Raw genomic sequence first — 13,100 nt, 5'->3', positions numbered from 1 at the left:
CTGGAATCTTTATTCTGTTCCATTGGTTTATATGCCTGTTTTTGTACCAATACCAGGCTGTTTTGATTACTGCAGCCTTATAGTAAAGTTTTAAGTCTGGAAGTGTGATTCTCCTGCTTTGTTTCTTTTGCTAAGGATTGTTTTGGTTCTTCATGGTTTATGTGTCCATATGAATTTCTGTATTGTCATTTCCAGGTCTTAGAAGAATGATGTTGGCAATTTAATGGGGATTGTATTGAATCTGTAGATTGCCTTTGGTACGATGGACATCTTAACAATGTTGATTCTTCCTATTCATGAGCATGAAATATTTTTCCATTTGTTGTGTCTTCTTGGCTTTCTTTGAGCAGAGTTTTGTAGTTCTCATTGTAAAGGTGTTTCACTTCTCTGGTTAGGAATATGCCGAGGTATTTCTTTCTTTCTTTTTTTTTTTTGTGGCTATTGTGAATGGGATTGTGCTTTTTATTTGGTGCTCTGCCTGCTTGTTGTTGGTATATAAGAATACAACTGTCTTTTGCACATTTATTTAGTAGCCTGAGATGTTGCCAAAGTTCTTTATCAGTGCAAGCAGGGTTTTTTTTGGATTCTTTTGGATTTTCAAGGTATAAGATCATATTGTCAGCATAGAGGGATAACTTAATTTCCTCTTTTCCTATTTTGTTAACCCTGATTTCCTTTTCTTGTCTAATTGCCCTTGCTAGGACGTCCAACACAATGTTGAACAGGAGAGGTGAGAGTAGGCAGACTTGTCTTGTTCCAGTTTTCAGGGGAAATGTTTCCAGTTTCTGCCTATTTAGCAATATGCTAGCTGTGGGTTTAGCGTAGGTGGCGCTACTATTCTGAGGTATGTTCCTTCTATACCTAGGTGTTTGAGGGTTTTTATCAAGAAGGGCTGCTGTATTTTATCAAAAACTTTTTCTGCATCTAATGATATAGTCATGTGGTTCTTGTTTTTACATCTGTTGATGTATTTAATTACATTTATGGTTGATCTTGCAGATGTTGAACCAGCCCTGCATCCTAGGGATGAAGCCTGCTTGGTCATGGTGGATGATTTTTGAGATGTGTTTTTGGATCCAATTTGTTAACAGTTGCATTCTTATACACCAACAACAAACAGACAGGGAAACTAATCAAAAGCACAATCACATTCGCAATAGCCACACACAAAAAATGAAATGCCTTGGCATCATTCCAACTAGAGAGGTGAAAACTTTATAGCAAAAACTACAAAATGCTGCTCAAATAAATCAAGACCCAAACAAATGGAAACATATTCCATGCTCATGGATTAGAAGAATCAATATTGTCAAGATATCTATCCTACCCAAGGCAATGTACAGATTGAATGCAAAGCCCATAAAATTACCAACATCATTCTTCTCAGAACTGGAAATGACAGCACAGAAATTCATGTGGAAACAAAAAAGAGCATGAATAGCCAAACAATCATCAGCAAAAAGAAACGAAGTGGGAGGTAACGCATTTCCAGACTTTAAACTTTATTATAAGGCTGCAATAACCAAAACAGCCTGGTATTGGTCCAAGAACAGGCATATAGACCAGTGGAAGAGGATAGAGATTCCGGAAGGAAAAACTAAATTTCTCAACCAACTTATCTTTGACAAAGCCATCAACAACAACCACTGAGGAGAGAAGAATCTATTCAGTAAATGGTGCTGGGAAAACTGGCTGACCACATGCAGAAGAATGAACCAGGACCCCTACCAAACACCGTACACAAAAATCAACCCTAAATGGATAAAAAACCTAAATGTAAAACCTTAAACTATAAAAATGTTAGAAAACACAGAAGATATCCTTCTGCATATTGGAATAGGCAACCAATTCTTTATTTTAATCCCAAAAGCATATGCCATAAAAAGTAAGATAGAGGAGTGGGATCTCATCAAACTGAAAACCTTTTGCAAAATGAAAGAAACCATCAAGAGGGTGTGGAGACAGCCCACAGAATGGGGAAAAAATATTTGCTAACTGTATATCTGACAAAGGCCTAACATTCAGGTTCTACAAGGAACTGAAATGAGTCAAAAGGAAAAGAAAAACAAACAGTCCTATTAAAAAGTGGGTGAAAGACATAAATAGACACTTCTCAAAAGATGACATATGAACAGCCAACAGATGCATGAAAAAATGCTCAGTCTCACTAATCATCAGAGAAATGGCCAATAAAAACCTCACTGAGATACCACCTAACTCCAGTACGAGTGGCCATCATTAATATCTTTTTTTTAAAAAAAGATGCTGACAGAGATCGGAAGAAAATGGAACACACTTCTATGCTGTTGGTGGGAGTGCAAACTAGTTCATCCTCTGTTGAAAACAGTGTGGAGATTTTTTAAGGAACTAACAATTGACCTTCTGTATGACTCAGCAATCCCCCTTCTGGGAAGATACCCAGAGGAACTCAAATGACTACAAAAAGATACAGGCACATGCATGTTTGTTGCAGTACTATTCACAACAGTGAAAACATGGAACCAACCCTGCTGCTCATTGAAAATGAACTGGATGACTAAAATTGTGGCACATATGCATGATGGAATATTACGCAGCCATAAAGGACAAACATATGGACTTCGCAGCAACTTGGATAGATTTAAAGTCTATCATACTCAGTGATCTAGTATTCAGAGCCAAAGAACTGAATACCACATATTCTCACTCCTAAGTCCTGGTTCATTCTTCTGCATGTGGTCAGCCAGTTTTCCCAGCACCATTTACTGAATAGATTCTCCTCTCCTCAGTGGTTGTTGTTGATGGCTTTGTCAAAGATAAGTTGGTTGAGAAATTTAGTTTTTCCTTCCTGAACTTTTATCACAATACTACAAGAGAGGGATTGGCAGTAGCAGGACACTGCCATGGGAGGGGTGGGGCACATAACATCACTAAATATATCTGATCGTAAACCAAGGAAAGTGAAGACCAAACTCACCTGCATGTAGACCACTTAATCCTGTAAGTGGCCCAAACTCTTAATCCTGTAAGAGGCCCAAACTCACCTGCATGTAGATTACTTAATCCTGACTTGAACCCCACATTTTAAAAATAAAATAAAGGGAAAAAATAAAATTGAATGGCTATAACATTGAGAAGTATCTTAACACTTAATTGGAGTTGATCTTGAAATTGGAACTGATGATAGCATGAAAACTGGCAAGGGAAAAGAAGGGTGAGTTACAACGTCCCTCTTAAGGTTTTCCTACCTGTTATTACTGAAATTGAAGTGATACTGTTGTTTTGAAAGTCAGTGACTATAACATATGTGATACTACCTGGAACACAGATGAGCAAATAATAGGTGTTCGTTAAATCTGATTGTTATTTCAACAAAGAATGGTAGCCAGTATATGAGACATTATAACTCTGTGATGACTACTGGGAATAAGCAGGATGAGATGCTACCCTCAGATGCAAATTAAAAACAGAAATCGCAGCAAAATGACACTAGAGTAGTGTCATTTTATCTTTGTCATAGCAGCTTGTTACATTGAAAAATATGCTTGTATTTACAAATAGACTAAGAAAGGAACATACTGGCTGTGTGTCTCACACATAATCTTCTTTTTTAAAGATTATGCCACTTCAAGGATTCCTGAACAGATAAACCAAATAATAACTCTATTAATACAGGTTTATCATGTCAGCAGTAGAGGGTGAATTTAAAATAAAACAGTCAGAATTCAGTTGCCTTTAGAGAACACATATATTTTTGTTAGCACTAAGCATAAGCACAAAATTACATTACTTCTACATCAGGGACTTTAACTGTAATACTGAAATAATAGTGGTAAGCTAAACTACTGTGTCAAAAATATTTTTGAAGTTGCTGATTTTAGTGCACTGGAACAATGATGTCATAGAAAGGGCATCTTGTCATTAAGTCCTCTATTGAACATTTTTACGATGTTAACATGAGGCATTATATTGAGAAGCCTCAGGCATTTAAAAATGACCAGCTCTTAAGGCTGATAAAACCAATAATTTATCACATACATATCAAGAACATTAAGGGATGTAGGGGAAAAGAAAACATTAGAATTGGATGTCTAAAGCTTCCATAATTATTGTAGGAGAAAAAATTGTTCTTCTATAGGAAATCAGAAATTACTTTTTAAGATTTTAAAAAATAACCTCAAAATATCTTATAGTATTCTTATAGAACTAGTTTCAATATTTATCAGATTTTTTTTTAGATTCTTTGGAAGAGATGGGAAAAAAGAAACCATCTTTTAAATAAGTTGTTTTATTTTACACAGTTACAATATGCTATTATGACATTCAAAAGATTTCTCAAAGGTAAAGATCACTGGAATGACATAGTACAATTAAGCTCAAGTTAAATAAGTATTATATACACACACTCTCTCTATATATGCATATATATAATATATACTAAATTATAACAAAAGCACATTTCCCCTTCAAATTATAATCAGCATTGCCTTTTGGTAACTTTAGTTTCTTGGAAAAGACTAATCAAAATGATAGCACTGCCTCAGCTCAGTAATCAAGCATGCATGATGGTGCTAGAAGAAATTAATAATTTATTGACACAGTCCTTTGGGGGATAGAAGAACACTCCAGCTAAAAGAACTGGAATATAAAACCAGGAGATGTTTTGACCCAAACAATTTCCTCTCCAACTTGATTATTTTGTCTCTGCTATCTGCAAAGCTGCTAAATAGACAGACAAACACTAGAATCCAATTTTCAGACATCTTACAGAAAATGAAATTGAGAGTGGTTGAAATCGTAAGAGATGCCTGAATGGGTGAATGTTTTCAGAAGGATTTCTTCTTGAACTGCCATTGTTGTGCGTGTTTTGGGTTTTCTTCTGTAACCTGGAGTTCAAAGGGTAACAGGTAAAGAGTTCTTGCTTTCCTGATATTTCTAGCAATGGAAGAGTTAGGTGGGTTTTTTTTTTGGTAAAATTCAATTCCCTATTACATTGCTTCTGTAGCACTACAGAATGCAAGATTTGAATACAAAACTCCATTTCCAAAGATAGTTTCTTTTTTAAAAATTTTATTTATTTATTATAAGGATGTGGGGTACAATTCAGGGTTAGGTACACAAACATTGATCATGCAGGTACCCTTGTTGATGAGGTATGCCCCCTCCCTCCCCTAGCAGTTTCCCTCAACTGCCAGTCCCACTCCCATTCCCCTGACAGTTTTCTACCACCACCAATTGCTTTCTTATAGCATTATAATTGTTCAAGGTCACCTTATGAGTGAGAACATATGGAACTCAGTTCTTTGTTTCTGTGATAAATTACTGAGTATGATCAACTCCAAATCCATCCAATTAGCTGCAAAGTCCATATATTTGTCTTTCTTTATGGCTACATAATATTTCATGGTGTATATGTACCACATTTTTTTTTTATCCAGTCCAGCTTCGATGGGTAGCATGGTTGGTTCCATGTTTTTGCTATTGTGAATAGAGCTACAACAAACATACGTGTGCAGGTATCTTTTTTGTAAAATGATTTGCATTCCTCCAGGTATATTCCCAATAGGGGAATTTCTGGGTCATATGGAAGGTCAATTTGTAGTTCTTTCAGAAATCGCCATACTGTCTTAAAAAGAGGTTGTATTAGTCTGCATTTCCACCAGCAGTGTAGAAGCGTTCCTTTTTCTCCACATCCTCCTCAGCATCTGTTGTTGTTTGTTTTATTAATGATGGCCATTCTTACTGGGGTTAGGTGGTATCTCAATGTGGTTTTGATTTGCATTTCTCTGATGATGAGTGAGGCTGAGCACTTTTTCATGTGTCTGTTGACTGCCCGTATATCTTCTTTTGAGAAGTGTCTATTCATGTCTTTTGCCCACTTTTTAAAGGGGCTATTTGTTTTTTTCCTTTCGGCGCATTTGAGTTTTTTGTAGATCCTAGATGTTAAGCCTTTATCAGATATACAGTTGGCAAATATTTTTTCCCATTCTGTGGGCTGTCTCCCTGCTCTCTTGAAGGTTTCTTTTGCTTTGCAGAAGCTCATTAATTTGATGAGGTCCCACTTGTCTACCTGATTTCTTAAGGTATTGGCCTTTAGGGTTCTGAATAGGAATTGATTCCCAGTTCCAATTTCCATAAGAGTGTCTTCTGCACTTCTTAAGATTCTTATAGTTTGAGGCTTTACGTTTAGGTCTTTGATTCATTTAGAGTTAATTTTTGTGTATGGTGATAGGTAGGGGTCCTGTTTCAATCTTCTGCATGTGGTCAGTCAGTTTTCCCAGCACCATTTACTGAATAGGTTCTCCTCTCCCCAGTGGTTGTTGTTGGAGGCTTTGTTGAAGATGAGTTGGTTGAGAAATTGAGGCTTTGCTTCTGGAATCTCTATCCTGTTCCATTGGTCTATGTGCCTGTTCTTGTACCAATACCAGGCTGTTTTGATTACTGTAGCCTTATAGTAAGGTTTGAAGTCTGGAAGTGTGATACTTCCTGCTTTGTTTCTTTTGCTAAGGATTGTTTTGGCTATTCGTGGTCTTTTATATTTCCATATAAATTTCTGTATTGTCCTTTCCAGGTCTGAGAAGAATGATGTTAGTAACTTAATGGGTATTGTGTTGAATCTGTAGATTGCCTTTGGTAGGATGGACATCTTAACAATATTGATTCTTTCTACTCATGAGCATGGGATATTTTTCCATTTGTTTGTGTCTTCTTGGATTTCTTTGAGCAATGTTTTGTAGTTCTCATTGTAAAGGTCTTTCACTTCTCTGGTTAGGAAGATGCTAAGGTATTTCATTTTTTTGGTGGCTATTGTGAATGGGGTTGTGCTTTTTATTTGTGTGTCTGCCTGCTTGTTGTTGGTATATAGGAATGCAACTGTCTTTTGCACATTTATTTAATAGCCTGAGACTTTGCCAAAGTCCTTTATCAGTGCAAGCAGGTTTTTGAAAGATTGAATTTTCAAGGCATAGGATCATATCATCAGCAAAGAGGGATAACTTGACTTCCTCTTTTCCTATTTGGATACCCCTGATGTCCTTCTCTTGTCTAATTGCCCGAGTAGGACTTCTAACACAATATTGAACAAGAGGGGTGAGAGTGGGCAGCCTTGTCTTGTTCCAGTTTTTAGGGGAAATGTTTCTAGTTTCTGTCAATTTAGCAATATGTTAGCTGTGGGTCAATTTAGCTGTGGGTTTGTCATAGATGACACTTACTGTTTTGAGATATGTTCCTTCTATACCTAGGTGTTTGAGGGTTTTTGTCAAGAAAGGGTGTTGGATTTTATCAAAAGTTTTTCTGCATCTAATGAGATAATCATGTGGTTCTTGTTTTTACATCTGTTGATGTATTTAATGACATTTATGGTCTTGTGAATGTTGAACCAGCCCTGCATCCTGGGGATCAAGCCTACTTGGTCATGGTGGATGATTTTTGAGATGTGTTTTTGGATCCCATTTGCTAGAATCTTGTTGAGAATTTTTGCATCTATGTTCATAAGGGATATTGGCCTGTAGTTCTCTTTCTTTATTGGATCTTTACTCTGTTTGGGCATGGATAGTTTCAATAGTAAAGTTTTGATATGGTCCAAAGGGAAAAGGACTATCACTGGGGATGTGGTAGGCTAAATGAAGAACCAAATGCCCTCAATTGTTCATGTCATCATACAGTAGTCTATGACAACACTGTGCACATGAGGCTGCAAAATTGGTAGAAATAAAAGAGAGTCTTGATTTATATAAAAATACTCTGGTGGTTATCACCAATAATGGCAAACCAAATACAGAAGAAAAAAAAAACACTAGAGGATGAAATGCTGTAATAGACTTTGTAAAACATTTTTTAAAACTAATTTCATTTATGTTAGTGAAAACTTCCAGAACCTTGACTGATGGAGATCTTAATAAAGTTAAATTTTAGCCCGTTTTGAAACAGCCATGCCATATATTTTATAAAATCATTGCCTGCCTTTTAGGTAGAGTGCAGTTCTAGACAGGGTCCAAGATGAAAGAAAAAAAGAAAAAATATACCTCACAGAGAATTGGAATATTGTAAATTGGGTAGTCTCAGGATTTTTAAAATTGGAAACTAGAAATGTGTAGCTGTGCTTGGGAAATAGTAAATTCAGTTCGTCATGGGTTGTTGGACTGAGAGTTCTTCATTGACTGCTGGCTGGAGGGTGCACTCAGATTCTTGTCACATGTGCCTCTTCCTAGGACAGCTTACAACATAGCACAATCAGAGAGAGAGAAGAAGGAGAGTGAGGGAAAGGAAGAGGAAGAGGGAGGGAGACTGGCAGAGGGAGAGAGAGAGAGAAGGAGAGGAAGAGAGGGAGAGAGGGAAGGAGACAAGGAGGGAGAAGGAAGAAGAAAGGGAGAGGGAAGGGGAGAAGGAGGGAGAGGGGAGGAAGATGGGTAGAGGGAGAGGAAGGGACAAAGAGAGAGGGAGAAGAAGGGAGAGAGGGAGAGGGAGAGAAAGGGAGAGGAGGAGAGGGTGAGGAGAGGGAAAGGAGAAGGAGAGCAAGAGTGAGAGGGAGAGAGAAGGCACGAAAGCAGGACAGAATCATTGACTTTTATAAGCTAATCTCCCAAGTGTGACAGTCCATCACATTTACCATGTTATTTTCCTTAGAACTGAGTGGCTAGTTCCAGTCCATGAACAAGAGGAGAAAGTTACACAGAATAACACACACACACACACACACAGAGACACACACACACACACACATACACACACACACACACACACACACCCTTAGGTACTTAAGGGTCAAACTGCTGAAAACCAAAAATGCAGAGAAAAATTTTGAAAGCACATAGAGAAAAAAAGAAGCATATATAGGGGAACCCAGATGAGCAGACTTATCTCTATAAATTATGTAAGTCAGAATTTTATGTCCAGTGACAATAACTTTAAAAAATTCAAGTGAAATACTTTTGTAGATAAATAAAAGCTGAGAAAATACACTGTCAGGACACAGGCAACATAGGAAATGTTAAATGAAGTTTTTCAGGCGGAAGGGGCAGCACACCAGACAGAAATTTCAGTTAACACAGAAAAATGAAAAGTGACAAAATGAAGTCACATAGAAGAGCCTTTTTTCTTAATTTTAAACTTTTAAAAAGATAATTTAGAGTTTAAAGCTAAATAGATTTTAAAAATATTGCGAGTTTAAAATATGGGTAAAAGTTTCCACATCCGTTCACTATTTGAACGTTGCTTCAACAATGGAAAAAATCAATATAATCCATCATTTTAACAGCCTATAAAAGTAAAACTATGTGCTCAGCTCAATAGATACAGAAAGGTAATTTGACAAAATTCAACATCCATCCATCATAAAAATTCTCATTAAACCAGAAATAGAAGGAAACTTCTAGAATCTAATAAAGCCCATCCATGTAAAACCAACAGCTACTGTCAGACTTGATGAAAGTCTGAATGCTTTTCCTCTAAGATAAAGAACAAGGCAAAGGTATCTACTGTCACCATTTTTGTTCAACTTTTTCTTTTTTCTCTCTCTTTTTTTTTTTTTGAGTCGAAGTCTCACTCTGTTGACCAGACTGGAGTGCAGTGGCCGCTCCCGGCCACCGCAGCCTCTACCGGCTGGGCTCCGGCAATCCTTCCGCCTCAGACTTCTAAGTAGCTAGAACTACAGGAGTGTGCTACCATGCCCGGCTCGTTTTTTGATTTATTTGTAGAGATGAGGTCTCACCAAGTTGCCCAGACAGGTCTCGAAACCGCGGGCTTAGGCAATCCACTCACCTCAGCCTCCCAAGGCACAGGATTACAGGCTGAGCCACCGAGCCCGGCTTTTGTTCAACTTTTTATTGGAGGACCTATACAATGAAGCAAAGCAAGAAAAAAAAATGAATATTGGAAATTTAAAATGTCTTATTTGCACATGTTATGATCCATACATAAGTAAATATTAATAGCCCCAAATACCTAACAGTATAAAAGTCCATTATTTTTCTATATAATAGCAGAAAACAATTCTAAATTAAAATCTATATCACTTGTAATAGCATTAAACTAGGAAATATTTAGGGAGAAATCTCACAAAATATGAGTGAGACAAAATATTTGTAAAATAACACTGCTGAGAGAAATTACAGAAGATAGTAATAATTGAAGAAATATACCATTTTCACATGTCAAAAAAACTTAAAATTGTTAAGATGTCAGTTCTTCCCTAATAGATTTATGGATTTATTTATGTCATCACAATCCAAATTAAAATTACAGCAGATCACTTTCTAAAAATGGACATGCTCATGTTAGGATTGGGATAGAAAATCAAAAGACCTAAAGAGGCCAAACTCTGAAAATGGTTAAGTTAGCACTCCCATTACCTGATTTCAAAATTAAGGCAATGAAACAACATATTGATTCATGAAACTAGATAGAATTTTGAGACTTAACACAAGTATGGATAATTGACTTTCAATAAACATACCAAATGGTGCATTAAGCAAATGGTGGTTGAATTATTTGGCATCCATATGCAAAATAATGAATTTTAACCGATGTCTCATGCCATGTGCAAAATATAGCTTAAAACTGATCATGATCCCAGATGCAAATCATTAAGCTATGAAATATTTGGAAAAAAATATAGGAGAAAACCTTTCAAGGTGAGAGCATTGTGACTTTTTGAGGTTGAGGATTTTGCTGAAGCATGTGCAAGTACCAAGTGGAGAACCTGTGATTCAATCTCCACAGTTCAACTGGAGAGCTCTACTTACCTGTAAACTCCATCCACAAATTTCCTAGCTTCTTAGCTACTGCTAAGTAAAGAACCTTCTGGTGCCAGTAACATGATCTTCAGGAGGGTCTCTGTGGCTGGCCTCTTTTCATCCCATTATTGCTGTCCATCCCTTTCTTAAACTACAGTACCTATCCTTAACTTGCTTCCAATGTGTTATACACAACTGACTGAATTACTTTCCTGAATAAGCAGTATTAATCACATCAGTTAACTGCCTAAAATTCTTTGTTGGCTTGTTATTATAAAATCCAAATCCAAATTCGATACTATAGCAATCAGGGATTCTCACTTGAGGTTTTAGTCCCTACCTCACTCCACTCTCTTCTCTCTTCATTTTACTATCCACACTCAGGCCTACAATACTGAGCTTCTGACCTATCTCTAGGCAAAACCACCCTTTGTGCAGACTGCTCTACTTGAAATATATGCTGAATTTTGTCTCTTGGTGTCAGTTAGGAATGCTTTCATCAGCAGGTAACAGAAAAACTGATCGTGGTGTTGATGAGTACAAAGATGGACATATGATTCTAGGAATTAGCAAGTCTAGATTATTTTCAAGTATGTAATAATAATAGCTAATATTTATGTAACACTTCCTATGCACCAAATATTCTCCTAAGGACTTTGAATCTTAAAACAAGGCCATATAATAGGTTCTTTTATGGTTCTCATTTTAGCAATGAGAAATCAGGGACTCAGAGAGGTTAGGTGACTTGTTTGTGGTCGTACGTTTAACAAGCAGTGGAGCTCACCCAGCTCCAGAGCTGATGCTCTTAACTAGTATAGTGCAATCTGCAAAAAGCTACTTAACTTCTCTGAACTTCAGGTTTTATTCACAGTATATATCTAGCTATGAGGAAGCAGTGTGAAATACCTCAGGATCCTTGAGAAATCCTTCCCTGCATAAATATGTGGTGTCATAAAAGCACAGATTTTTAAATCTGTAATCCAACTTGCTAGCCCATGCAATCAATCACCCAACTGACTAACCAACAAATACTTATTGAGTAATTATTGGGCACTGGGCACTGAGAATATAGAAGTGAGCAACACAGATCTAGTGGAAAATTAAATATTAAGTAAATTATTTTACAATTATATAATTGAAAGTGATAATAATAGTTTGAAAGAAATATTCATGATGCATTGAGAATGTAAATGGGAGTTACTAATTTAGATGGATTTATATTATGAGGCCAATCATGAGGAAATATGTGTAACAGCACATAATTGAAAGCAAACCTTGAAAAATTCATTAATGAGTAGTTCAAATGACATTACTACTTGCAAATTTAAAAGTTAATTTCACAGAGCCATGACTGATTTAACTTAAGAAACTGTTTTCATCCAGACTTTGGTATAGTAAATCTCTCTAGAGATAGCTTTTGCTACCTGTCTGAGTGACCCTTACCATTCTAAAGATATAGTTTGTGATTGACATTTCTTTGCCTTGCTCAGTCTTGACGTTATGCAACTATGACTGGCAGAATGAAAGATTTGGGGAATTTCAATTTACTGTTGTTCTGCTCTAATAAGGTTTTTCCTAACACTGACTACATTGTCTACTAGTGTTGTTCTTGCTCTCTGAACCACACACTTAGAACTAATAAATGGTTCTCAGTCTCTCTGAGACATATAGAAGTTCAAAGGCAATACCAGGTGACATAAATGTGAGTAGCAGAGCCCCTTCCAAGAGAATTCATGGGATGCCATGAGTTTGATCAATTTGCCGTCTGAGGATTGGCCTTTGGTTTTGCAGATCCAGACAATCTCACTGGAGTCCTGGAAGTTATCAGACTGGGCAACCCCCTCAGGTCCCCTCCCACCGTGGGAGCTTTTCTGTCTTCTTAATAAATCCTGCTTTCTAAAAAAAAAAAATTTACAAACTAAGCACCCAAGAGTCTGAACTGTGTAACTAGAAATAAAACTTATTAATGGAGAATAAGAAATTTAATGATTTAAATATAGCAGTTAGCTAGACCAGAATATTTTCTCCTAGTAAGAAAAAATAACTAGGAAGCCAGATTTTCAGCATGATAAATAGGGAGTATGATGATAGATCATGGGGTATAATCTGGATGGTTCCAATAATTTCAATGGATTCTATCCCCTAAATATGTTTTGAATCCATCCACTCCTCATCTTCCCAGCCCATACTCTACTTCTAGATACATCACTTATTTCCTGTGCTTTTTGTGGCAATGGCCCACTCACTGTCATATTAGTTGGAGTGAGTTCACTGAAACACAAATTTGATCATGAACTCTCTGACTAGGATTCCTTTATCTGCATCTCATTCTTCTTTTTTTTTCCTTAAAAAATTTTTTTTTTTTTTTATTATGAAGATGTGAGATAC

The sequence above is a fragment of the Carlito syrichta genome, unplaced genomic scaffold, assembly GCF_000164805.1.
Source record: "Carlito syrichta isolate Samal-C Ts95f unplaced genomic scaffold, Tarsius_syrichta-2.0.1 Scaffold309203, whole genome shotgun sequence".
Classification (NCBI taxonomy): Eukaryota; Metazoa; Chordata; class Mammalia; order Primates; family Tarsiidae; genus Carlito; species Carlito syrichta.
This window is presented reverse-complemented; position numbering follows the sequence as displayed.